Here is a 26,645-nt window from a genome sequence, read left to right on the forward strand (position 1 = left end):
CCGGGACCTTTACGTCACGGGACCTGGTCCAGACAAGCCAGAGGGAGGGGACCGGGTGGGTGACACCCCGGTTCAGTTCTTGTCCCTCTGGTCCGGAATCTCTCGGACTTTTGCTGGTGCATGATGGGAGATATGCAAATCAGTTCAGTCGTTCGTCTCACGCTCCGCCGTGATGGCGCAGTATTCCAAGATGGCAGCCCGTGGCTCCACTCGAACGGAGACGGTTCATTTAACGGCAGTTTTAGAAGAAATGGATATCATGAAACGGGCGCATAACAATGTGGACGTTTTCAAAGCTGTCGCGTGAAAGTCAATGGAGAAACAAAGAAGACAAGCACGCTGTTTACTTCTGGGAGAAGTTAGTACGCCTCGGCCGCCCCCCGTCCAATCAGAGCGCTTTCCGGACTCCGGGTCAGGGACGACTTAATCCGTCATTTGTCCCATGTAAACACGAAGCTCATCGATACAATTCACAATCGCTCAATTAAGAACAAACCTAGGGGTGGGCGGTATACACGGTATGAAACCGTATGCGATATAAATTTGACCCTCGGTAGGGATTTTGGGCATGCCGCCCAACCGCGATATCACATTACGTCCTGTGGGTGGCAGTAATGCAACTTTTTAGATGCCCGCTTCCCTGAAGAAGAAGTACACAACAACAGCGATGGCTCCTTCACGGAGGCAGCAACACCGTCCATTAACCTGTTAGTATCCTCCTAAACCGCCTTCATTACCTGTGAAACACCTTGAAATCCTCTGCGTTAGTGAACAACGTGAGCCGTGCAGCTCCTGCTGCCTTCAGGGACACTTCGTAAAAGTAGCCTGCTGATAGACGCTACCGGTGCCTCGGTCAGCTGTTAGCTTAGCTGTTTGCCACCGACGAACAGGGATCTGTCAAAAAAAAACTGGCACGACGCCAAATCAAGTTGCCGACCCTTGATCTGTAATCTGGACATGGGTGGGATTCAAAGTAACTTGACTTATGTTATTTAATAGTTTAAAAACTATTTCCTGCTTCCATGCTTTTACCATGTGCTATGGCAACCATTCAAAGACTGTTATGCTGAAATGTATATATCAAATTATACCGTGATATATACTTTTTACCGTGCAAGTTTCAAATTATACCATGATATAAATTTCAGGCCATATCGCCCACCCCTAAATAAACCCACTTAGAATTCAAAACACCCATGTAACCACACTGGTTTTTACATTGTGAAGAAGTTGTTGAGATTCGAGTCTGCAGTCCCTCTTTCCTCTTGAGGCTTGGTGGTGCTGTTTGTGCTCTGATCGATAAAATGAGTGTTTGATGAAAACGTTCGGATTTCCATGAAAGTTAAAGTGAGGAACGCTTCACGAATTTGCGTGTCATCCTTGCGCCAGGGGCCATGCTAATCTTCTCTGTATCGTTCCAATTTTAGTATATGCACGATCAAAGTCGCACGGCTGAGCAACTGGACAGAGTGGGATTTATCTGAGAGAGAAGTGAGACCCCTCAGACTCACGGTGGGACCAGACCAGGACCGGGACCTTTACGTCACGGGACCTGGTCCAGACAAGCCAGAGGGAGGGGACCGGGTGGGTGACACCCCGGTTCAGTTCTTGTCCCTCTGGTCCGGAATCTCTCGGACTTTTGCTGGTGCATGATGGGAGATATGCAAATCAGTTCAGTCGTTCGTCTCACGCTCCGCCGTGATGGCGCAGTATTCCAAGATGGCAGCCCGTGGCTCCACTCGAACGGAGACGGTTCATTTAACGGCAGTTTTAGAAGAAATGGATATCATGAAACGGGCGCATAACAATGTGGACGTTTTCAAAGCTGTCACGTGAAAGTCAATGGAGAAACAAAGAAGACAAGCACGCTGTTTACTTCTGGGAGAAGTTAGTACGCCTCGGCCGCCCCCCGTCCAATCAGAGCGCTTTCCGGACTCCGGGTCAGGGACGACTTAATCCGTCATTTGTCCCATGTAAACACGAAGCTCATCGATACAATTCACAATCGCTCAATTAAGAACAAACCTAGGGGTGGGCGGTATACACGGTATGAAACCGTATGCGATATAAATTTGACCCTCGGTAGGGATTTTGGGCATGCCGCCCAACCGCGATATCACATTACGTCCTGTGGTGGCAGTAATGCAACTTTTTAGATGCCCGCTTCCCTGAAGAAGAAGTACACAACAACAGCGATGGCTCCTTCACGGAGGCAGCAACACCGTCCATTAACCTGTTAGTATCCTCCTAAACCGCCTTCATTACCTGTGAAACACCTTGAAATCCTCTGCGTTAGTGAACAACGTGAGCCGTGCAGCTCCTGCTGCCTTCAGGGACACTTCGTAAAAGTAGCCTGCTGATAGACGCTACCGGTGCCTCGGTCAGCTGTTAGCTTAGCTGTTTGCCACCGACGAACAGGGATCTGTCAAAAAAAACTGGCACGACGCCAAATCAAGTTGCCGACCCTTGATCTGTAATCTGGACATGGGTGGGATTCAAAGTAACTTGACTTATGTTATTTAATAGTTTAAAAACTATTTCCTGCTTCCATGCTTTTACCATGTGCTATGGCAACCATTCAAAGACTGTTATGCTGAAATGTATATACCAAATTATACCGTGATATATACTTTTTACCGTGCAAGTTTCAAATTATACCATGATATAAATTTCAGGCCATATCGCCCACCCCTAAATAAACCCACTTAGAATTCAAAACACCCATGTAACCACACTGGTTTTTACATTGTGAAGAAGTTGTTGAGATTCGAGTCTGCAGTCCCTCTTTCCTCTTGAGGCTTGGTGGTGCTGTTTGTGCTCTGATCGATAAAATGAGTGTTTGATGAAAACGTTCGGATTTCCATGAAAGTTAAAGTGAGGAAAGCTTCACGAATTTGCGTGTCATCCTTGCGCCAGGGGCCATGCTAATCTTCTCTGTATCGTTCCAATTTTAGTATATGCACGATCAAAGTCGCACGGCTGAGCAACTGGACAGAGTGGGATTTATCTGAGAGAGAAGTGAGACCCCTCAGACTCACGGTGGGACCAGACCAGGACCGGGACCTTTACGTCACGGGACCTGGTCCAGACAAGCCAGAGGGAGGGGACCGGGTGGGTGACACCCCGGTTCAGTTCTTGTCCCTCTGGTCCGGAATCTCTCGGACTTTTGCTGGTGCATGATGGGAGATATGCAAATCAGTTCAGTCGTTCGTCTCACGCTCCGCCGTGATGGCGCAGTATTCCAAGATGGCAGCCCGTGTCTCCACTCGAACGGAGACGGTTCATTTAACGGCAGTTTTAGAAGAAATGGATATCATGAAACGGGCGCATAACAATGTGGACGTTTTCAAAGCTGTCGCGTGAAAGTCAATGGAGAAACAAAGAAGACAAGCACGCTGTTTACTTCTGGGAGAAGTTAGTACGCCTCGGCCGCCCCCCGTCCAATCAGAGCGCTTTCCGGACTCCGGGTCAGGGACGACTTAATCCGTCATTTGTCCCATGTAAACACGAAGCTCATCGATACAATTCACAATCGCTCAATTAAGAACAAACCTAGGGGTGGGCGGTATACACGGTATGAAACCGTATGCGATATAAATTTGACCCTCGGTAGGGATTTTGGGCATGCCGCCCAACCGCGATATCACATTACGTCCTGTGGGTGGCAGTAATGCAACTTTTTAGATGCCCGCTTCCCTGAAGAAGAAGTACACAACAACAGCGATGGCTCCTTCACGGAGGCAGCAACACCGTCCATTAACCTGTTAGTATCCTCCTAAACCGCCTTCATTACCTGTGAAACACCTTGAAATCCTCTGCGTTAGTGAACAACGTGAGCCGTGCAGCTCCTGCTGCCTTCAGGGACACTTCGTAAAAGTAGCCTGCTGATAGACGCTACCGGTGCCTCGGTCAGCTGTTAGCTTAGCTGTTTGCCACCGACGAACAGGGATCTGTCAAAAAAAACTGGCACGACGCCAAATCAAGTTGCCGACCCTTGATCTGTAATCTGGACATGGGTGGGATTCAAAGTAACTTGACTTATGTTATTTAATAGTTTAAAAACTATTTCCTGCTTCCATGCTTTTACCATGTGCTATGGCAACCATTCAAAGACTGTTATGCTGAAATGTATATACCAAATTATACCGTGATATATACTTTTTACCGTGCAAGTTTCAAATTATACCATGATATAAATTTCAGGCCATATCGCCCACCCCTAAATAAACCCACTTAGAATTCAAAACACCCATGTAACCACACTGGTTTTTACATTGTGAAGAAGTTGTTGAGATTCGAGTCTGCAGTCCCTCTTTCCTCTTGAGGCTTGGTGGTGCTGTTTGTGCTCTGATCGATAAAATGAGTGTTTGATGAAAACGTTCGGATTTCCATGAAAGTTAAAGTGAGGAACGCTTCACGAATTTGCGTGTCATCCTTGCGCCAGGGGCCATGCTAATCTTCTCTGTATCGTTCCAATTTTAGTATATGCACGATCAAAGTCGCACGGCTGAGCAACTGGACAGAGTGGGATTTATCTGAGAGAGAAGTGAGACCCCTCAGACTCACGGTGGGACCAGACCAGGACCGGGACCTTTACGTCACGGGACCTGGTCCAGACAAGCCAGAGGGAGGGGACCGGGTGGGTGACACCCCGGTTCAGTTCTTGTCCCTCTGGTCCGGAATCTCTCGGACTTTTGCTGGTGCATGATGGGAGATATGCAAATCAGTTCAGTCGTTCGTCTCACGCTCCGCCGTGATGGCGCAGTATTCCAAGATGGCAGCCCGTGGCTCCACTCGAACGGAGACGGTTCATTTAACGGCAGTTTTAGAAGAAATGGATATCATGAAACGGGCGCATAACAATGTGGACGTTTTCAAAGCTGTCGCGTGAAAGTCAATGGAGAAACAAAGAAGACAAGCACGCTGTTTACTTCTGGGAGAAGTTAGTACGCCTCGGCCGCCCCCCGTCCAATCAGAGCGCTTTCCGGACTCCGGGTCAGGGACGACTTAATCCGTCATTTGTCCCATGTAAACACGAAGCTCATCGATACAATTCACAATCGCTCAATTAAGAACAAACCTAGGGGTGGGCGGTATACACGGTATGAAACCGTATGCGATATAAATTTGACCCTCGGTAGGGATTTTGGGCATGCCGCCCAACCGCGATATCACATTACGTCCTGTGGGTGGCAGTAATGCAACTTTTTAGATGCCCGCTTCCCTGAAGAAGAAGTACACAACAACAGCGATGGCTCCTTCACGGAGGCAGCAACACCGTCCATTAACCTGTTAGTATCCTCCTAAACCGCCTTCATTACCTGTGAAACACCTTGAAATCCTCTGCGTTAGTGAACAACGTGAGCCGTGCAGCTCCTGCTGCCTTCAGGGACACTTCGTAAAAGTAGCCTGCTGATAGACGCTACCGGTGCCTCGGTCAGCTGTTAGCTTAGCTGTTTGCCACCGACGAACAGGGATCTGTCAAAAAAAACCTGGCACGACGCCAAATCAAGTTGCCGACCCTTGATCTGTAATCTGGACATGGGTGGGATTCAAAGTAACTTGACTTATGTTATTTAATAGTTTAAAAACTATTTCCTGCTTCCATGCTTTTACCATGTGCTATGGCAACCATTCAAAGACTGTTATGCTGAAATGTATATATCAAATTATACCGTGATATATACTTTTTACCGTGCAAGTTTCAAATTATACCATGATATAAATTTCAGGCCATATCGCCCACCCCTAAATAAACCCACTTAGAATTCAAAACACCCATGTAACCACACTGGTTTTTACATTGTGAAGAAGTTGTTGAGATTCGAGTCTGCAGTCCCTCTTTCCTCTTGAGGCTTGGTGGTGCTGTTTGTGCTCTGATCGATAAAATGAGTGTTTGATGAAAACGTTCGGATTTCCATGAAAGTTAAAGTGAGGAACGCTTCACGAATTTGCGTGTCATCCTTGCGCCAGGGGCCATGCTAATCTTCTCTGTATCGTTCCAATTTTAGTATATGCACGATCAAAGTCGCACGGCTGAGCAACTGGACAGAGTGGGATTTATCTGAGAGAGAAGTGAGACCCCTCAGACTCACGGTGGGACCAGACCAGGACCGGGACCTTTACGTCACGGGACCTGGTCCAGACAAGCCAGAGGGAGGGGACCGGGTGGGTGACACCCCGGTTCAGTTCTTGTCCCTCTGGTCCGGAATCTCTCGGACTTTTGCTGGTGCATGATGGGAGATATGCAAATCAGTTCAGTCGTTCGTCTCACGCTCCGCCGTGATGGCGCAGTATTCCAAGATGGCAGCCCGTGGCTCCACTCGAACGGAGACGGTTCATTTAACGGCAGTTTTAGAAGAAATGGATATCATGAAACGGGCGCATAACAATGTGGACGTTTTCAAAGCTGTCGCGTGAAAGTCAATGGAGAAACAAAGAAGACAAGCACGCTGTTTACTTCTGGGAGAAGTTAGTACGCCTCGGCCGCCCCCCGTCCAATCAGAGCGCTTTCCGGACTCCGGGTCAGGGACGACTTAATCCGTCATTTGTCCCATGTAAACACGAAGCTCATCGATACAATTCACAATCGCTCAATTAAGAACAAACCTAGGGGTGGGCGGTATACACGGTATGAAACCGTATGCGATATAAATTTGACCCTCGGTAGGGATTTTGGGCATGCCGCCCAACCGCGATATCACATTACGTCCTGTGGGTGGCAGTAATGCAACTTTTTAGATGCCCGCTTCCCTGAAGAAGAAGTACACAACAACAGCGATGGCTCCTTCACGGAGGCAGCAACACCGTCCATTAACCTGTTAGTATCCTCCTAAACCGCCTTCATTACCTGTGAAACACCTTGAAATCCTCTGCGTTAGTGAACAACGTGAGCCGTGCAGCTCCTGCTGCCTTCAGGGACACTTCGTAAAAGTAGCCTGCTGATAGACGCTACCGGTGCCTCGGTCAGCTGTTAGCTTAGCTGTTTGCCACCGACGAACAGGGATCTGTCAAAAAAAAACTGGCACGACGCCAAATCAAGTTGCCGACCCTTGATCTGTAATCTGGACATGGGTGGGATTCAAAGTAACTTGACTTATGTTATTTAATAGTTTAAAAACTATTTCCTGCTTCCATGCTTTTACCATGTGCTATGGCAACCATTCAAAGACTGTTATGCTGAAATGTATATATCAAATTATACCGTGATATATACTTTTTACCGTGCAAGTTTCAAATTATACCATGATATAAATTTCAGGCCATATCGCCCACCCCTAAATAAACCCACTTAGAATTCAAAACACCCATGTAACCACACTGGTTTTTACATTGTGAAGAAGTTGTTGAGATTCGAGTCTGCAGTCCCTCTTTCCTCTTGAGGCTTGGTGGTGCTGTTTGTGCTCTGATCGATAAAATGAGTGTTTGATGAAAACGTTCGGATTTCCATGAAAGTTAAAGTGAGGAACGCTTCACGAATTTGCGTGTCATCCTTGCGCCAGGGGCCATGCTAATCTTCTCTGTATCGTTCCAATTTTAGTATATGCACGATCAAAGTCGCACGGCTGAGCAACTGGACAGAGTGGGATTTATCTGAGAGAGAAGTGAGACCCCTCAGACTCACGGTGGGACCAGACCAGGACCGGGACCTTTACGTCACGGGACCTGGTCCAGACAAGCCAGAGGGAGGGGACCGGGTGGGTGACACCCCGGTTCAGTTCTTGTCCCTCTGGTCCGGAATCTCTCGGACTTTTGCTGGTGCATGATGGGAGATATGCAAATCAGTTCAGTCGTTCGTCTCACGCTCCGCCGTGATGGCGCAGTATTCCAAGATGGCAGCCCGTGGCTCCACTCGAACGGAGACGGTTCATTTAACGGCAGTTTTAGAAGAAATGGATATCATGAAACGGGCGCATAACAATGTGGACGTTTTCAAAGCTGTCGCGTGAAAGTCAATGGAGAAACAAAGAAGACAAGCACGCTGTTTACTTCTGGGAGAAGTTAGTACGCCTCGGCCGCCCCCCGTCCAATCAGAGCGCTTTCCGGACTCCGGGTCAGGGACGACTTAATCCGTCATTTGTCCCATGTAAACACGAAGCTCATCGATACAATTCACAATCGCTCAATTAAGAACAAACCTAGGGGTGGGCGGTATACACGGTATGAAACCGTATGCGATATAAATTTGACCCTCGGTAGGGATTTTGGGCATGCCGCCCAACCGCGATATCACATTACGTCCTGTGGGTGGCAGTAATGCAACTTTTTAGATGCCCGCTTCCCTGAAGAAGAAGTACACAACAACAGCGATGGCTCCTTCACGGAGGCAGCAACACCGTCCATTAACCTGTTAGTATCCTCCTAAACCGCCTTCATTACCTGTGAAACACCTTGAAATCCTCTGCGTTAGTGAACAACGTGAGCCGTGCAGCTCCTGCTGCCTTCAGGGACACTTCGTAAAAGTAGCCTGCTGATAGACGCTACCGGTGCCTCGGTCAGCTGTTAGCTTAGCTGTTTGCCACCGACGAACAGGGATCTGTCAAAAAAAAACTGGCACGACGCCAAATCAAGTTGCCGACCCTTGATCTGTAATCTGGACATGGGTGGGATTCAAAGTAACTTGACTTATGTTATTTAATAGTTTAAAAACTATTTCCTGCTTCCATGCTTTTACCATGTGCTATGGCAACCATTCAAAGACTGTTATGCTGAAATGTATATATCAAATTATACCGTGATATATACTTTTTACCGTGCAAGTTTCAAATTATACCATGATATAAATTTCAGGCCATATCGCCCACCCCTAAATAAACCCACTTAGAATTCAAAACACCCATGTAACCACACTGGTTTTTACATTGTGAAGAAGTTGTTGAGATTCGAGTCTGCAGTCCCTCTTTCCTCTTGAGGCTTGGTGGTGCTGTTTGTGCTCTGATCGATAAAATGAGTGTTTGATGAAAACGTTCGGATTTCCATGAAAGTTAAAGTGAGGAACGCTTCACGAATTTGCGTGTCATCCTTGCGCCAGGGGCCATGCTAATCTTCTCTGTATCGTTCCAATTTTAGTATATGCACGATCAAAGTCGCACGGCTGAGCAACTGGACAGAGTGGGATTTATCTGAGAGAGAAGTGAGACCCCTCAGACTCACGGTGGGACCAGACCAGGACCGGGACCTTTACGTCACGGGACCTGGTCCAGACAAGCCAGAGGGAGGGGACCGGGTGGGTGACACCCCGGTTCAGTTCTTGTCCCTCTGGTCCGGAATCTCTCGGACTTTTGCTGGTGCATGATGGGAGAAAATGCAAATCAGTTCAGTCGTTCGTCTCACGCTCCGCCGTGATGGCGCAGTATTCCAAGATGGCAGCCCGTGGCTCCACTCGAACGGAGACGGTTCATTTAACGGCAGTTTTAGAAGAAATGGATATCATGAAACGGGCGCATAACAATGTGGACGTTTTCAAAGCTGTCGCGTGAAAGTCAATGGAGAAACAAAGAAGACAAGCACGCTGTTTACTTCTGGGAGAAGTTAGTACGCCTCGGCCGCCCCCCGTCCAATCAGAGCGCTTTCCGGACTCCGGGTCAGGGACGACTTAATCCGTCATTTGTCCCATGTAAACACGAAGCTCATCGATACAATTCACAATCGCTCAATTAAGAACAAACCTAGGGGTGGGCGGTATACACGGTATGAAACCGTATGCGATATAAATTTGACCCTCGGTAGGGATTTTGGGCATGCCGCCCAACCGCGATATCACATTACGTCCTGTGGGTGGCAGTAATGCAACTTTTTAGATGCCCGCTTCCCTGAAGAAGAAGTACACAACAACAGTGATGGCTCCTTCACGGAGGCAGCAACACCGTCCATTAACCTGTTAGTATCCTCCTAAACCGCCTTCATTACCTGTGAAACACCTTGAAATCCTCTGCGTTAGTGAACAACGTGAGCCGTGCAGCTCCTGCTGCCTTCAGGGACACTTCGTAAAAGTAGCCTGCTGATAGACGCTACCGGTGCCTCGGTCAGCTGTTAGCTTAGCTGTTTGCCACCGACGAACAGGGATCTGTCAAAAAAAACTGGCACGACGCCAAATCAAGTTGCCGACCCTTGATCTGTAATCTGGACATGGGTGGGATTCAAAGTAACTTGACTTATGTTATTTAATAGTTTAAAAACTATTTCCTGCTTCCATGCTTTTACCATGTGCTATGGCAACCATTCAAAGACTGTTATGCTGAAATGTATATATCAAATTATACCGTGATATATACTTTTTACCGTGCAAGTTTGAAATTATACCATGATATAAATTTCAGGCCATATCGCCCACCCCTAAATAAACCCACTTAGAATTCAAAACACCCATGTAACCACACTGGTTTTTACATTGTGAAGAAGTTGTTGAGATTCGAGTCTGCAGTCCCTCTTTCCTCTTGAGGCTTGGTGGTGCTGTTTGTGCTCTGATCGATAAAATGAGTGTTTGATGAAAACGTTCGGATTTCCATGAAAGTTAAAGTGAGGAACGCTTCACGAATTTGCGTGTCATCCTTGCGCCAGGGGCCATGCTAATCTTCTCTGTATCGTTCCAATTTTAGTATATGCACGATCAAAGTCGCACGGCTGAGCAACTGGACAGAGTGGGATTTATCTGAGAGAGAAGTGAGACCCCTCAGACTCACGGTGGGACCAGACCAGGACCGGGACCTTTACGTCACGGGACCTGGTCCAGACAAGCCAGAGGGAGGGGACCGGGTGGGTGACACCCCGGTTCAGTTCTTGTCCCTCTGGTCCGGAATCTCTCGGACTTTTGCTGGTGCATGATGGGAGATATGCAAATCAGTTCAGTCGTTCGTCTCACGCTCCGCCGTGATGGCGCAGTATTCCAAGATGGCAGCCCGTGGCTCCACTCGAACGGAGACGGTTCATTTAACGGCAGTTTTAGAAGAAATGGATATCATGAAACGGGCGCATAACAATGTGGACGTTTTCAAAGCTGTCGCGTGAAAGTCAATGGAGAAACAAAGAAGACAAGCACGCTGTTTACTTCTGGGAGAAGTTAGTACGCCTCGGCCGCCCCCCGTCCAATCAGAGCGCTTTCCGGACTCCGGGTCAGGGACGACTTAATCCGTCATTTGTCCCATGTAAACACGAAGCTCATCGATACAATTCACAATCGCTCAATTAAGAACAAACCTAGGGGTGGGCGGTATACACGGTATGAAACCGTATGCGATATAAATTTGACCCTCGGTAGGGATTTTGGGCATGCCGCCCAACCGCGATATCACATTACGTCCTGTGGGTGGCAGTAATGCAACTTTTTAGATGCCCGCTTCCCTGAAGAAGAAGTACACAACAACAGCGATGGCTCCTTCACGGAGGCAGCAACACCGTCCATTAACCTGTTAGTATCCTCCTAAACCGCCTTCATTACCTGTGAAACACCTTGAAATCCTCTGCGTTAGTGAACAACGTGAGCCGTGCAGCTCCTGCTGCCTTCAGGGACACTTCGTAAAAGTAGCCTGCTGATAGACGCTACCGGTGCCTCGGTCAGCTGTTAGCTTAGCTGTTTGCCACCGACGAACAGGGATCTGTCAAAAAAAACTGGCACGACGCCAAATCAAGTTGCCGACCCTTGATCTGTAATCTGGACATGGGTGGGATTCAAAGTAACTTGACTTATGTTATTTAATAGTTTAAAAACTATTTCCTGCTTCCATGCTTTTACCATGTGCTATGGCAACCATTCAAAGACTGTTATGCTGAAATGTATAAATCAAATTATACCGTGATATATACTTTTTACCGTGCAAGTTTCAAATTATACCATGATATAAATTTCAGGCCATATCGCCCACCCCTAAATAAACCCACTTAGAATTCAAAACACCCATGTAACCACACTGGTTTTTACATTGTGAAGAAGTTGTTGAGATTCGAGTCTGCAGTCCCTCTTTCCTCTTGAGGCTTGGTGGTGCTGTTTGTGCTCTGATCGATAAAATGAGTGTTTGATGAAAACGTTCGGATTTCCATGAAAGTTAAAGTGAGGAACGCTTCACGAATTTGCGTGTCATCCTTGCGCCAGGGGCCATGCTAATCTTCTCTGTATCGTTCCAATTTTAGTATATGCACGATCAAAGTCGCACAGCTGAGCAACTGGACAGAGTGGGATTTATCTGAGAGAGAAGTGAGACCCCTCAGACTCACGGTGGGACCAGACCAGGACCGGGACCTTTACGTCACGGGACCTGGTCCAGACAAGCCAGAGGGAGGGGACCGGGTGGGTGACACCCCGGTTCAGTTCTTGTCCCTCTGGTCCGGAATCTCTCGGACTTTTGCTGGTGCATGATGGGAGAAATGCAAATCAGTTCAGTCGTTCGTCTCACGCTCCGCCGTGATGGCGCAGTATTCCAAGATGGCAGCCCGTGGCTCCACTCGAACGGAGACGGTTCATTTAACGGCAGTTTTAGAAGAAATGGATATCATGAAACGGGCGCATAACAATGTGGACGTTTTCAAAGCTGTCGCGTGAAAGTCAATGGAGAAACAAAGAAGACAAGCACGCTGTTTACTTCTGGGAGAAGTTAGTACGCCTCGGCCGCCCCCCGTCCAATCAGAGCGCTTTCCGGACTCCGGGTCAGGGACGACTTAATCCGTCATTTGTCCCATGTAAACACGAAGCTCATCGATACAATTCACAATCGCTCAATTAAGAACAAACCTAGGGGTGGGCGGTATACACGGTATGAAACCGTATGCGATATAAATTTGACCCTCGGTAGGGATTTTGGGCATGCCGCCCAACCGCGATATCACATTACGTCCTGTGGGTGGCAGTAATGCAACTTTTTAGATGCCCGCTTCCCTGAAGAAGAAGTACACAACAACAGCGATGGCTCCTTCACGGAGGCAGCAACACCGTCCATTAACCTGTTAGTATCCTCCTAAACCGCCTTCATTACCTGTGAAACACCTTGAAATCCTCTGCGTTAGTGAACAACGTGAGCCGTGCAGCTCCTGCTGCCTTCAGGGACACTTCGTAAAAGTAGCCTGCTGATAGACGCTACCGGTGCCTCGGTCAGCTGTTAGCTTAGCTGTTTGCCACCGACGAACAGGGATCTGTCAAAAAAAACTGGCACGACGCCAAATCAAGTTGCCGACCCTTGATCTGTAATCTGGACATGGGTGGGATTCAAAGTAACTTGACTTATGTTATTTAATAGTTTAAAAACTATTTCCTGCTTCCATGCTTTTACCATGTGCTATGGCAACCATTCAAAGACTGTTATGCTGAAATGTATATATCAAATTATACCGTGATATATACTTTTTACCGTGCAAGTTTGAAATTATACCATGATATAAATTTCAGGCCATATCGCCCACCCCTAAATAAACCCACTTAGAATTCAAAACACCCATGTAACCACACTGGTTTTTACATTGTGAAGAAGTTGTTGAGATTCGAGTCTGCAGTCCCTCTTTCCTCTTGAGGCTTGGTGGTGCTGTTTGTGCTCTGATCGATAAAATGAGTGTTTGATGAAAACGTTCGGATTTCCATGAAAGTTAAAGTGAGGAACGCTTCACGAATTTGCGTGTCATCCTTGCGCCAGGGGCCATGCTAATCTTCTCTGTATCGTTCCAATTTTAGTATATGCACGATCAAAGTCGCACGGCTGAGCAACTGGACAGAGTGGGATTTATCTGAGAGAGAAGTGAGACCCCTCAGACTCACGGTGGGACCAGACCAGGACCGGGACCTTTACGTCACGGGACCTGGTCCAGACAAGCCAGAGGGAGGGGACCGGGTGGGTGACACCCCGGTTCAGTTCTTGTCCCTCTGGTCCGGAATCTCTCGGACTTTTGCTGGTGCATGATGGGAGAAAATGCAAATCAGTTCAGTCGTTCGTCTCACGCTCCGCCGTGATGGCGCAGTATTCCAAGATGGCAGCCCGTGGCTCCACTCGAACGGAGACGGTTCATTTAACGGCAGTTTTAGAAGAAATGGATATCATGAAACGGGCGCATAACAATGTGGACGTTTTCAAAGCTGTCGCGTGAAAGTCAATGGAGAAACAAAGAAGACAAGCACGCTGTTTACTTCTGGGAGAAGTTAGTACGCCTCGGCCGCCCCCCGTCCAATCAGAGCGCTTTCCGGACTCCGGGTCAGGGACGACTTAATCCGTCATTTGTCCCATGTAAACACGAAGCTCATCGATACAATTCACAATCGCTCAATTAAGAACAAACCTAGGGGTGGGCGGTATACACGGTATGAAACCGTATGCGATATAAATTTGACCCTCGGTAGGGATTTTGGGCATGCCGCCCAACCGCGATATCACATTACGTCCTGTGGGTGGCAGTAATGCAACTTTTTAGATGCCCGCTTCCCTGAAGAAGAAGTACACAACAACAGCGATGGCTCCTTCACGGAGGCAGCAACACCGTCCATTAACCTGTTAGTATCCTCCTAAACCGCCTTCATTACCTGTGAAACACCTTGAAATCCTCTGCGTTAGTGAACAACGTGAGCCGTGCAGCTCCTGCTGCCTTCAGGGACACTTCGTAAAAGTAGCCTGCTGATAGACGCTACCGGTGCCTCGGTCAGCTGTTAGCTTAGCTGTTTGCCACCGACGAACAGGGATCTGTCAAAAAAAACTGGCACGACGCCAAATCAAGTTGCCGACCCTTGATCTGTAATCTGGACATGGGTGGGATTCAAAGTAACTTGACTTATGTTATTTAATAGTTTAAAAACTATTTCCTGCTTCCATGCTTTTACCATGTGCTATGGCAACCATTCAAAGACTGTTATGCTGAAATGTATATATCAAATTATACCGTGATATATACTTTTTACCGTGCAAGTTTCAAATTATACCATGATATAAATTTCAGGCCATATCGCCCACCCCTAAATAAACCCACTTAGAATTCAAAACACCCATGTAACCACACTGGTTTTTACATTGTGAAGAAGTTGTTGAGATTCGAGTCTGCAGTCCCTCTTTCCTCTTGAGGCTTGGTGGTGCTGTTTGTGCTCTGATCGATAAAATGAGTGTTTGATGAAAACGTTCGGATTTCCATGAAAGTTAAAGTGAGGAACGCTTCACGAATTTGCGTGTCATCCTTGCGCCAGGGGCCATGCTAATCTTCTCTGTATCGTTCCAATTTTAGTATATGCACGATCAAAGTCGCACGGCTGAGCAACTGGACAGAGTGGGATTTATCTGAGAGAGAAGTGAGACCCCTCAGACTCACGGTGGGACCAGACCAGGACCGGGACCTTTACGTCACGGGACCTGGTCCAGACAAGCCAGAGGGAGGGGACCGGGTGGGTGACACCCCGGTTCAGTTCTTGTCCCTCTGGTCCGGAATCTCTCGGACTTTTGCTGGTGCATGATGGGAGAAAATGCAAATCAGTTCAGTCGTTCGTCTCACGCTCCGCCGTGATGGCGCAGTATTCCAAGATGGCAGCCCGTGGCTCCACTCGAACGGAGACGGTTCATTTAACGGCAGTTTTAGAAGAAATGGATATCATGAAACGGGCGCATAACAATGTGGACGTTTTCAAAGCTGTCGCGTGAAAGTCAATGGAGAAACAAAGAAGACAAGCACGCTGTTTACTTCTGGGAGAAGTTAGTACGCCTCGGCCGCCCCCCGTCCAATCAGAGCGCTTTCCGGACTCCGGGTCAGGGACGACTTAATCCGTCATTTGTCCCATGTAAACACGAAGCTCATCGATACAATTCACAATCGCTCAATTAAGAACAAACCTAGGGGTGGGCGGTATACACGGTATGAAACCGTATGCGATATAAATTTGACCCTCGGTAGGGATTTTGGGCATGCCGCCCAACCGCGATATCACATTACGTCCTGTGGGTGGCAGTAATGCAACTTTTTAGATGCCCGCTTCCCTGAAGAAGAAGTACACAACAACAGCGATGGCTCCTTCACGGAGGCAGCAACACCGTCCATTAACCTGTTAGTATCCTCCTAAACCGCCTTCATTACCTGTGAAACACCTTGAAATCCTCTGCGTTAGTGAACAACGTGAGCCGTGCAGCTCCTGCTGCCTTCAGGGACACTTCGTAAAAGTAGCCTGCTGATAGACGCTACCGGTGCCTCGGTCAGCTGTTAGCTTAGCTGTTTGCCACCGACGAACAGGGATCTGTCAAAAAAAACTGGCACGACGCCAAATCAAGTTGCCGACCCTTGATCTGTAATCTGGACATGGGTGGGATTCAAAGTAACTTGACTTATGTTATTTAATAGTTTAAAAACTATTTCCTGCTTCCATGCTTTTACCATGTGCTATGGCAACCATTCAAAGACTGTTATGCTGAAATGTATATATCAAATTATACCGTGATATATACTTTTTACCGTGCAAGTTTCAAATTATACCATGATATAAATTTCAGGCCATATCGCCCACCCCTAAATAAACCCACTTAGAATTCAAAACACCCATGTAACCACACTGGTTTTTACATTGTGAAGAAGTTGTTGAGATTCGAGTCTGCAGTCCCTCTTTCCTCTTGAGGCTTGGTGGTGCTGTTTGTGCTCTGATCGATAAAATGAGTGTTTGATGAAAACGTTCGGATTTCCATGAAAGTTAAAGTGAGGAACGCTTCACGAATTTGCGTGTCATCCTTGCGCCAGGGGCCATGCTAATCTTCTCTGTATCGTTCCAATTTTAGTATATGCACGATCAAAGTCGCACGGCTGAGCAACTGGACAGAGTGGGATTTATCTGAGAGAGAAGTGAGACCCCTCAGACTCACGGTGGGACCAGACCAGGACCGGGACCTTTACGTCACGGGACCTGGTCCAGACAAGCCAGAGGGAGGGGACCGGGTGGGTGACACCCCGGTTCAGTTCTTGTCCCTCTGGTCCGGAATCTCTCGGACTTTTGCTGGTGCATGATGGGAGAAAATGCAAATCAGTTCAGTCGTTCGTCTCACGCTCCGCCGTGATGGCGCAGTATTCCAAGATGGCAGCCCGTGGCTCCACTCGAACGGAGACGGTTCATTTAACGGCAGTTTTAGAAGAAATGGATATCATGAAACGGGCGCATAACAATGTGGACGTTTTCAAAGCTGTCGCGTGAAAGTCAATGGAGAAACAAAGAAGACAAGCACGCTGTTTACTTCTGGGAGAAGTTAGTACGCCTCGGCCGCCCCCCGTCCAATCAGAGCGCTTTCCGGACTCCGGGTCAGGGACGACTTAATCCGTCATTTGTCCCATGTAAACACGAAGCTCATCGATACAATTCACAATCGCTCAATTAAGAACAAACCTAGGGGTGGGCGGTATACACGGTATGAAACCGTATGCGATATAAATTTGACCCTCGGTAGGGATTTTGGGCATGCCGCCCAACCGCGATATCACATTACGTCCTGTGGGTGGCAGTAATGCAACTTTTTAGATGCCCGCTTCCCTGAAGAAGAAGTACACAACAACAGCGATGGCTCCTTCACGGAGGCAGCAACACCGTCCATTAACCTGTTAGTATCCTCCTAAACCGCCTTCATTACCTGTGAAACACCTTGAAATCCTCTGCGTTAGTGAACAACGTGAGCCGTGCAGCTCCTGCTGCCTTCAGGGGACACTTCGTAAAAGTAGCCTGCTGATAGACGCTACCGGTGCCTCGGTCAGCTGTTAGCTTAGCTGTTTGCCACCGACGAACAGGGATCTGTCAAAAAAAACTGGCACGACGCCAAATCAAGTTGCCGACCCTTGATCTGTAATCTGGACATGGGTGGGATTCAAAGTAACTTGACTTATGTTATTTAATAGTTTAAAAACTATTTCCTGCTTCCATGCTTTTACCATGTGCTATGGCAACCATTCAAAGACTGTTATGCTGAAATGTATATATCAAATTATACCGTGATATATACTTTTTACCGTGCAAGTTTGAAATTATACCATGATATAAATTTCAGGCCATATCGCCCACCCCTAAATAAACCCACTTAGAATTCAAAACACCCATGTAACCACACTGGTTTTTACATTGTGAAGAAGTTGTTGAGATTCGAGTCTGCAGTCCCTCTTTCCTCTTGAGGCTTGGTGGTGCTGTTTGTGCTCTGATCGATAAAATGAGTGTTTGATGAAAACGTTCGGATTTCCATGAAAGTTAAAGTGAGGAACGCTTCACGAATTTGCGTGTCATCCTTGCGCCAGGGGCCATGCTAATCTTCTCTGTATCGTTCCAATTTTAGTATATGCACGATCAAAGTCGCACGGCTGAGCAACTGGACAGAGTGGGATTTATCTGAGAGAGAAGTGAGACCCCTCAGACTCACGGTGGGACCAGACCAGGACCGGGACCTTTACGTCACGGGACCTGGTCCAGACAAGCCAGAGGGAGGGGACCGGGTGGGTGACACCCCGGTTCAGTTCTTGTCCCTCTGGTCCGGAATCTCTCGGACTTTTGCTGGTGCATGATGGGAGAAAATGCAAATCAGTTCAGTCGTTCGTCTCACGCTCCGCCGTGATGGCGCAGTATTCCAAGATGGCAGCCCGTGGCTCCACTCGAACGGAGACGGTTCATTTAACGGCAGTTTTAGAAGAAATGGATATCATGAAACGGGCGCATAACAATGTGGACGTTTTCAAAGCTGTCGCGTGAAAGTCAATGGAGAAACAAAGAAGACAAGCACGCTGTTTACTTCTGGGAGAAGTTAGTACGCCTCGGCCGCCCCCCGTCCAATCAGAGCGCTTTCCGGACTCCGGGTCAGGGACGACTTAATCCGTCATTTGTCCCATGTAAACACGAAGCTCATCGATACAATTCACAATCGCTCAATTAAGAACAAACCTAGGGGTGGGCGGTATACACGGTATGAAACCGTATGCGATATAAATTTGACCCTCGGTAGGGATTTTGGGCATGCCGCCCAACCGCGATATCACATTACGTCCTGTGGGTGGCAGTAATGCAACTTTTTAGATGCCCGCTTCCCTGAAGAAGAAGTACACAACAACAGCGATGGCTCCTTCACGGAGGCAGCAACACCGTCCATTAACCTGTTAGTATCCTCCTAAACCGCCTTCATTACCTGTGAAACACCTTGAAATCCTCTGCGTTAGTGAACAACGTGAGCCGTGCAGCTCCTGCTGCCTTCAGGGACACTTCGTAAAAGTAGCCTGCTGATAGACGCTACCGGTGCCTCGGTCAGCTGTTAGCTTAGCTGTTTGCCACCGACGAACAGGGATCTGTCAAAAAAAACTGGCACGACGCCAAATCAAGTTGCCGACCCTTGATCTGTAATCTGGACATGGGTGGGATTCAAAGTAACTTGACTTATGTTATTTAATAGTTTAAAAACTATTTCCTGCTTCCATGCTTTTACCATGTGCTATGGCAACCATTCAAAGACTGTTATGCTGAAATGTATATATCAAATTATACCGTGATATATACTTTTTACCGTGCAAGTTTCAAATTATACCATGATATAAATTTCAGGCCATATCGCCCACCCCTAAATAAACCCACTTAGAATTCAAAACACCCATGTAACCACACTGGTTTTTACATTGTGAAGAAGTTGTTGAGATTCGAGTCTGCAGTCCCTCTTTCCTCTTGAGGCTTGGTGGTGCTGTTTGTGCTCTGATCGATAAAATGAGTGTTTGATGAAAACGTTCGGATTTCCATGAAAGTTAAAGTGAGGAACGCTTCACGAATTTGCGTGTCATCCTTGCGCCAGGGGCCATGCTAATCTTCTCTGTATCGTTCCAATTTTAGTATATGCACGATCAAAGTCGCACGGCTGAGCAACTGGACAGAGTGGGATTTATCTGAGAGAGAAGTGAGACCCCTCAGACTCACGGTGGGACCAGACCAGGACCGGGACCTTTACGTCACGGGACCTGGTCCAGACAAGCCAGAGGGAGGGGACCGGGTGGGTGACACCCCGGTTCAGTTCTTGTCCCTCTGGTCCGGAATCTCTCGGACTTTTGCTGGTGCATGATGGGAGATAATGCAAATCAGTTCAGTCGTTCGTCTCACGCTCCGCCGTGATGGCGCAGTATTCCAAGATGGCAGCCCGTGGCTCCACTCGAACGGAGACGGTTCATTTAACGGCAGTTTTAGAAGAAATGGATATCATGAAACGGGCGCATAACAATGTGGACGTTTTCAAAGCTGTCGCGTGAAAGTCAATGGAGAAACAAAGAAGACAAGCACGCTGTTTACTTCTGGGAGAAGTTAGTACGCCTCGGCCGCCCCCCGTCCAATCAGAGCGCTTTCCGGACTCCGGGTCAGGGACGACTTAATCCGTCATTTGTCCCATGTAAACACGAAGCTCATCGATACAATTCACAATCGCTCAATTAAGAACAAACCTAGGGGTGGGCGGTATACACGGTATGAAACCGTATGCGATATAAATTTGACCCTCGGTAGGGATTTTGGGCATGCCGCCCAACCGCGATATCACATTACGTCCTGTGGGTGGCAGTAATGCAACTTTTTAGATGCCCGCTTCCCTGAAGAAGAAGTACACAACAACAGCGATGGCTCCTTCACGGAGGCAGCAACACCGTCCATTAACCTGTTAGTATCCTCCTAAACCGCCTTCATTACCTGTGAAACACCTTGAAATCCTCTGCGTTAGTGAACAACGTGAGCCGTGCAGCTCCTGCTGCCTTCAGGGACACTTCGTAAAAGTAGCCTGCTGATAGACGCTACCGGTGCCTCGGTCAGCTGTTAGCTTAGCTGTTTGCCACCGACGAACAGGGATCTGTCAAAAAAACTGGCACGACGCCAAATCAAGTTGCCGACCCTTGATCTGTAATCTGGACATGGGTGGGATTCAAAGTAACTTGACTTATGTTATTTAATAGTTTAAAAACTATTTCCTGCTTCCATGCTTTTACCATGTGCTATGGCAACCATTCAAAGACTGTTATGCTGAAATGTATATATCAAATTATACCGTGATATATACTTTTTACCGTGCAAGTTTCAAATTATACCATGATATAAATTTCAGGCCATATCGCCCACCCCTAAATAAACCCACTTAGAATTCAAAACACCCATGTAACCACACTGGTTTTTACATTGTGAAGAAGTTGTTGAGATTCGAGTCTGCAGTCCCTCTTTCCTCTTGAGGCTTGGTGGTGCTGTTTGTGCTCTGATCGATAAAATGAGTGTTTGATGAAAACGTTCGGATTTCCATGAAAGTTAAAGTGAGGAACGCTTCACGAATTTGCGTGTCATCCTTGCGCCAGGGGCCATGCTAATCTTCTCTGTATCGTTCCAATTTTAGTATATGCACGATCAAAGTCGCACGGCTGAGCAACTGGACAGAGTGGGATTTATCTGAGAGAGAAGTGAGACCCCTCAGACTCACGGTGGGACCAGACCAGGACCGGGACCTTTACGTCACGGGACCTGGTCCAGACAAGCCAGAGGGAGGGGACCGGGTGGGTGACACCCCGGTTCAGTTCTTGTCCCTCTGGTCCGGAATCTCTCGGACTTTTGCTGGTGCATGATGGGAGAAATGCAAATCAGTTCAGTCGTTCGTCTCACGCTCCGCCGTGATGGCGCAGTATTCCAAGATGGCAGCCCGTGGCTCCACTCGAACGGAGACGGTTCATTTAACGGCAGTTTTAGAAGAAATGGATATCATGAAACGGGCGCATAACAATGTGGACGTTTTCAAAGCTGTCGCGTGAAAGTCAATGGAGAAACAAAGAAGACAAGCACGCTGTTTACTTCTGGGAGAAGTTAGTACGCCTCGGCCGCCCCCCGTCCAATCAGAGCGCTTTCCGGACTCCGGGTCAGGGACGACTTAATCCGTCATTTGTCCCATGTAAACACGAAGCTCATCGATACAATTCACAATCGCTCAATTAAGAACAAACCTAGGGGTGGGCGGTATACACGGTATGAAACCGTATGCGATATAAATTTGACCCTCGGTAGGGATTTTGGGCATGCCGCCCAACCGCGATATCACATTACGTCCTGTGGGTGGCAGTAATGCAACTTTTTAGATGCCCGCTTCCCTGAAGAAGAAGTACACAACAACAGCGATGGCTCCTTCACGGAGGCAGCAACACCGTCCATTAACCTGTTAGTATCCTCCTAAACCGCCTTCATTACCTGTGAAACACCTTGAAATCCTCTGCGTTAGTGAACAACGTGAGCCGTGCAGCTCCTGCTGCCTTCAGGGACACTTCGTAAAAGTAGCCTGCTGATAGACGCTACCGGTGCCTCGGTCAGCTGTTAGCTTAGCTGTTTGCCACCGACGAACAGGGATCTGTCAAAAAAAACTGGCACGACGCCAAATCAAGTTGCCGACCCTTGATCTGTAATCTGGACATGGGTGGGATTCAAAGTAACTTGACTTATGTTATTTAATAGTTTAAAAACTATTTCCTGCTTCCATGCTTTTACCATGTGCTATGGCAACCATTCAAAGACTGTTATGCTGAAATGTATATATCAAATTATACCGTGATATATACTTTTTACCGTGCAAGTTTCAAATTATACCATGATATAAATTTCAGGCCATATCGCCCACCCCTAAATAAACCCACTTAGAATTCAAAACACCCATGTAACCACACTGGTTTTTACATTGTGAAGAAGTTGTTGAGATTCGAGTCTGCAGTCCCTCTTTCCTCTTGAGGCTTGGTGGTGCTGTTTGTGCTCTGATCGATAAAATGAGTGTTTGATGAAAACGTTCGGATTTCCATGAAAGTTAAAGTGAGGAACGCTTCACGAATTTGCGTGTCATCCTTGCGCCAGGGGCCATGCTAATCTTCTCTGTATCGTTCCAATTTTAGTATATGCACGATCAAAGTCGCACGGCTGAGCAACTGGACAGAGTGGGATTTATCTGAGAGAGAAGTGAGACCCCTCAGACTCACGGTGGGACCAGACCAGGACCGGGACCTTTACGTCACGGGACCTGGTCCAGACAAGCCAGAGGGAGGGGACCGGGTGGGTGACACCCCGGTTCAGTTCTTGTCCCTCTGGTCCGGAATCTCTCGGACTTTTGCTGGTGCATGATGGGAGAAAATGCAAATCAGTTCAGTCGTTCGTCTCACGCTCCGCCGTGATGGCGCAGTATTCCAAGATGGCAGCCCGTGGCTCCACTCGAACGGAGACGGTTCATTTAACGGCAGTTTTAGAAGAAATGGATATCATGAAACGGGCGCATAACAATGTGGACGTTTTCAAAGCTGTCGCGTGAAAGTCAATGGAGAAACAAAGAAGACAAGCACGCTGTTTACTTCTGGGAGAAGTTAGTACGCCTCGGCCGCCCCCCGTCCAATCAGAGCGCTTTCCGGACTCCGGGTCAGGGACGACTTAATCCGTCATTTGTCCCATGTAAACACGAAGCTCATCGATACAATTCACAATCGCTCAATTAAGAACAAACCTAGGGGTGGGCGGTATACACGGTATGAAACCGTATGCGATATAAATTTGACCCTCGGTAGGGATTTTGGGCATGCCGCCCAACCGCGATATCACATTACGTCCTGTGGGTGGCAGTAATGCAACTTTTTAGATGCCCGCTTCCCTGAAGAAGAAGTACACAACAACAGCGATGGCTCCTTCACGGAGGCAGCAACACCGTCCATTAACCTGTTAGTATCCTCCTAAACCGCCTTCATTACCTGTGAAACACCTTGAAATCCTCTGCGTTAGTGAACAACGTGAGCCGTGCAGCTCCTGCTGCCTTCAGGGACACTTCGTAAAAGTAGCCTGCTGATAGACGCTACCGGTGCCTCGGTCAGCTGTTAGCTTAGCTGTTTGCCACCGACGAACAGGGATCTGTCAAAAAAAACTGGCACGACGCCAAATCAAGTTGCCGACCCTTGATCTGTAATCTGGACATGGGTGGGATTCAAAGTAACTTGACTTATGTTATTTAATAGTTTAAAAACTATTTCCTGCTTCCATGCTTTTACCATGTGCTATGGCAACCATTCAAAGACTGTTATGCTGAAATGTATATATCAAATTATACCGTGATATATACTTTTTACCGTGCAAGTTTCAAATTATACCATGATATAAATTTCAGGCCATATCGCCCACCCCTAAATAAACCCACTTAGAATTCAAAACACCCATGTAACCACACTGGTTTTTACATTGTGAAGAAGTTGTTGAGATTCGAGTCTGCAGTCCCTCTTTCCTCTTGAGGCTTGGTGGTGCTGTTTGTGCTCTGATCGATAAAATGAGTGTTTGATGAAAACGTTCGGATTTCCATGAAAGTTAAAGTGAGGAACGCTTCACGAATTTGCGTGTCATCCTTGCGCCAGGGGCCATGCTAATCTTCTCTGTATCGTTCCAATTTTAGTATATGCACGATCAAAGTCGCACGGCTGAGCAACTGGACAGAGTGGGATTTATCTGAGAGAGAAGTGAGACCCCTCAGACTCACGGTGGGACCAGACCAGGACCGGGACCTTTACGTCACGGGACCTGGTCCAGACAAGCCAGAGGGAGGGGACCGGGTGGGTGACACCCCGGTTCAGTTCTTGTCCCTCTGGTCCGGAATCTCTCGGACTTTTGCTGGTGCATGATGGGAGAAATGCAAATCAGTTCAGTCGTTCGTCTCACGCTCCGCCGTGATGGCGCAGTATTCCAAGATGGCAGCCCGTGGCTCCACTCGAACGGAGACGGTTCATTTAACGGCAGTTTTAGAAGAAATGGATATCATGAAACGGGCGCATAACAATGTGGACGTTTTCAAAGCTGTCGCGTGAAAGTCAATGGAGAAACAAAGAAGACAAGCACGCTGTTTACTTCTGGGAGAAGTTAGTACGCCTCGGCCGCCCCCCGTCCAATCAGAGCGCTTTCCGGACTCCGGGTCAGGGACGACTTAATCCGTCATTTGTCCCATGTAAACACGAAGCTCATCGATACAATTCACAATCGCTCAATTAAGAACAAACCTAGGGGTGGGCGGTATACACGGTATGAAACCGTATGCGATATAAATTTGACCCTCGGTAGGGATTTTGGGCATGCCGCCCAACCGCGATATCACATTACGTCCTGTGGGTGGCAGTAATGCAACTTTTTAGATGCCCGCTTCCCTGAAGAAGAAGTACACAACAACAGCGATGGCTCCTTCACGGAGGCAGCAACACCGTCCATTAACCTGTTAGTATCCTCCTAAACCGCCTTCATTACCTGTGAAACACCTTGAAATCCTCTGCGTTAGTGAACAACGTGAGCCGTGCAGCTCCTGCTGCCTTCAGGGACACTTCGTAAAAGTAGCCTGCTGATAGACGCTACCGGTGCCTCGGTCAGCTGTTAGCTTAGCTGTTTGCCACCGACGAACAGGGATCTGTCAAAAAAAACTGGCACGACGCCAAATCAAGTTGCCGACCCTTGATCTGTAATCTGGACATGGGTGGGATTCAAAGTAACTTGACTTATGTTATTTAATAGTTTAAAAACTATTTCCTGCTTCCATGCTTTTACCATGTGCTATGGCAACCATTCAAAGACTGTTATGCTGAAATGTATATATCAAATTATACCGTGATATATACTTTTTACCGTGCAAGTTTCAAATTATACCATGATATAAATTTCAGGCCATATCGCCCACCCCTAAATAAACCCACTTAGAATTCAAAACACCCATGTAACCACACTGGTTTTTACATTGTGAAGAAGTTGTTGAGATTCGAGTCTGCAGTCCCTCTTTCCTCTTGAGGCTTGGTGGTGCTGTTTGTGCTCTGATCGATAAAATGAGTGTTTGATGAAAACGTTCGGATTTCCATGAAAGTTAAAGTGAGGAACGCTTCACGAATTTGCGTGTCATCCTTGCGCCAGGGGCCATGCTAATCTTCTCTGTATCGTTCCAATTTTAGTATATGCACGATCAAAGTCGCACGGCTGAGCAACTGGACAGAGTGGGATTTATCTGAGAGAGAAGTGAGACCCCTCAGACTCACGGTGGGACCAGACCAGGACCGGGACCTTTACGTCACGGGACCTGGTCCAGACAAGCCAGAGGGAGGGGACCGGGTGGGTGACACCCCGGTTCAGTTCTTGTCCCTCTGGTCCGGAATCTCTCGGACTTTTGCTGGTGCATGATGGGAGAAATGCAAATCAGTTCAGTCGTTCGTCTCACGCTCCGCCGTGATGGCGCAGTATTCCAAGATGGCAGCCCGTGGCTCCACTCGAACGGAGACGGTTCATTTAACGGCAGTTTTAGAAGAAATGGATATCATGAAACGGGCGCATAACAATGTGGACGTTTTCAAAGCTGTCGCGTGAAAGTCAATGGAGAAACAAAGAAGACAAGCACGCTGTTTACTTCTGGGAGAAGTTAGTACGCCTCGGCCGCCCCCCGTCCAATCAGAGCGCTTTCCGGACTCCGGGTCAGGGACGACTTAATCCGTCATTTGTCCCATGTAAACACGAAGCTCATCGATACAATTCACAATCGCTCAATTAAGAACAAACCTAGGGGTGGGCGGTATACACGGTATGAAACCGTATGCGATATAAATTTGACCCTCGGTAGGGATTTTGGGCATGCCGCCCAACCGCGATATCACATTACGTCCTGTGGGTGGCAGTAATGCAACTTTTTAGATGCCCGCTTCCCTGAAGAAGAAGTACACAA

At 47.7% G+C, this 26,645-nt stretch overlaps 17 non-coding genes across 17 annotated transcripts; all 17 read right to left on the reverse strand.

The window, feature by feature from the left end:
- Nucleotides 1–1,343: 1,343 nt before the first annotated feature.
- LOC115394681 (U6 spliceosomal RNA) lies at nt 1,344–1,450 on the reverse strand. The gene has a single exon (XR_003932143.1). It is a non-coding gene; the product is annotated as a U6 spliceosomal RNA (small nuclear RNA).
- A 1,420-nt stretch (nt 1,451–2,870) lies between these two features.
- LOC115394834 (U6 spliceosomal RNA) lies at nt 2,871–2,977 on the reverse strand. Its single transcript, XR_003932174.1, has one exon. It is a non-coding gene; the product is annotated as a U6 spliceosomal RNA (small nuclear RNA).
- Nucleotides 2,978–4,398: 1,421 nt separating this feature from the next.
- On the reverse strand, nt 4,399–4,505 carry LOC115394687 (U6 spliceosomal RNA). Its single transcript, XR_003932144.1, has one exon. It is a non-coding gene; the product is annotated as a U6 spliceosomal RNA (small nuclear RNA).
- Nucleotides 4,506–5,927: 1,422 nt separating this feature from the next.
- On the reverse strand, nt 5,928–6,034 carry LOC115394694 (U6 spliceosomal RNA). The gene has a single exon (XR_003932145.1). It is a non-coding gene; the product is annotated as a U6 spliceosomal RNA (small nuclear RNA).
- A 1,422-nt stretch (nt 6,035–7,456) lies between these two features.
- LOC115394701 (U6 spliceosomal RNA) lies at nt 7,457–7,563 on the reverse strand. The gene has a single exon (XR_003932146.1). It is a non-coding gene; the product is annotated as a U6 spliceosomal RNA (small nuclear RNA).
- A 1,422-nt stretch (nt 7,564–8,985) lies between these two features.
- On the reverse strand, nt 8,986–9,092 carry LOC115394709 (U6 spliceosomal RNA). The gene has a single exon (XR_003932147.1). It is a non-coding gene; the product is annotated as a U6 spliceosomal RNA (small nuclear RNA).
- Nucleotides 9,093–10,514: 1,422 nt separating this feature from the next.
- On the reverse strand, nt 10,515–10,621 carry LOC115394715 (U6 spliceosomal RNA). The gene has a single exon (XR_003932148.1). It is a non-coding gene; the product is annotated as a U6 spliceosomal RNA (small nuclear RNA).
- Nucleotides 10,622–12,042: 1,421 nt separating this feature from the next.
- Nucleotides 12,043–12,149, reverse strand: LOC115394729 (U6 spliceosomal RNA). Its single transcript, XR_003932150.1, has one exon. It is a non-coding gene; the product is annotated as a U6 spliceosomal RNA (small nuclear RNA).
- Nucleotides 12,150–13,570: 1,421 nt separating this feature from the next.
- On the reverse strand, nt 13,571–13,677 carry LOC115394736 (U6 spliceosomal RNA). Its single transcript, XR_003932151.1, has one exon. It is a non-coding gene; the product is annotated as a U6 spliceosomal RNA (small nuclear RNA).
- Nucleotides 13,678–15,099: 1,422 nt separating this feature from the next.
- Nucleotides 15,100–15,206, reverse strand: LOC115394744 (U6 spliceosomal RNA). The gene has a single exon (XR_003932153.1). It is a non-coding gene; the product is annotated as a U6 spliceosomal RNA (small nuclear RNA).
- Nucleotides 15,207–16,628: 1,422 nt separating this feature from the next.
- LOC115394751 (U6 spliceosomal RNA) lies at nt 16,629–16,735 on the reverse strand. The gene has a single exon (XR_003932154.1). It is a non-coding gene; the product is annotated as a U6 spliceosomal RNA (small nuclear RNA).
- A 1,423-nt stretch (nt 16,736–18,158) lies between these two features.
- LOC115394759 (U6 spliceosomal RNA) lies at nt 18,159–18,265 on the reverse strand. The gene has a single exon (XR_003932155.1). It is a non-coding gene; the product is annotated as a U6 spliceosomal RNA (small nuclear RNA).
- A 1,422-nt stretch (nt 18,266–19,687) lies between these two features.
- LOC115394763 (U6 spliceosomal RNA) lies at nt 19,688–19,794 on the reverse strand. Its single transcript, XR_003932156.1, has one exon. It is a non-coding gene; the product is annotated as a U6 spliceosomal RNA (small nuclear RNA).
- Nucleotides 19,795–21,215: 1,421 nt separating this feature from the next.
- Nucleotides 21,216–21,322, reverse strand: LOC115394771 (U6 spliceosomal RNA). The gene has a single exon (XR_003932157.1). It is a non-coding gene; the product is annotated as a U6 spliceosomal RNA (small nuclear RNA).
- A 1,421-nt stretch (nt 21,323–22,743) lies between these two features.
- Nucleotides 22,744–22,850, reverse strand: LOC115394776 (U6 spliceosomal RNA). Its single transcript, XR_003932158.1, has one exon. It is a non-coding gene; the product is annotated as a U6 spliceosomal RNA (small nuclear RNA).
- Nucleotides 22,851–24,272: 1,422 nt separating this feature from the next.
- On the reverse strand, nt 24,273–24,379 carry LOC115394783 (U6 spliceosomal RNA). Its single transcript, XR_003932159.1, has one exon. It is a non-coding gene; the product is annotated as a U6 spliceosomal RNA (small nuclear RNA).
- Nucleotides 24,380–25,800: 1,421 nt separating this feature from the next.
- Nucleotides 25,801–25,907, reverse strand: LOC115394791 (U6 spliceosomal RNA). Its single transcript, XR_003932160.1, has one exon. It is a non-coding gene; the product is annotated as a U6 spliceosomal RNA (small nuclear RNA).
- Between the last annotated feature and the right edge of the window lie 738 nt (nt 25,908–26,645).

This window comes from Salarias fasciatus, chromosome 1 (assembly GCF_902148845.1).
Source record: "Salarias fasciatus chromosome 1, fSalaFa1.1, whole genome shotgun sequence".
Taxonomy (NCBI): Eukaryota; Metazoa; Chordata; class Actinopteri; order Blenniiformes; family Blenniidae; genus Salarias; species Salarias fasciatus.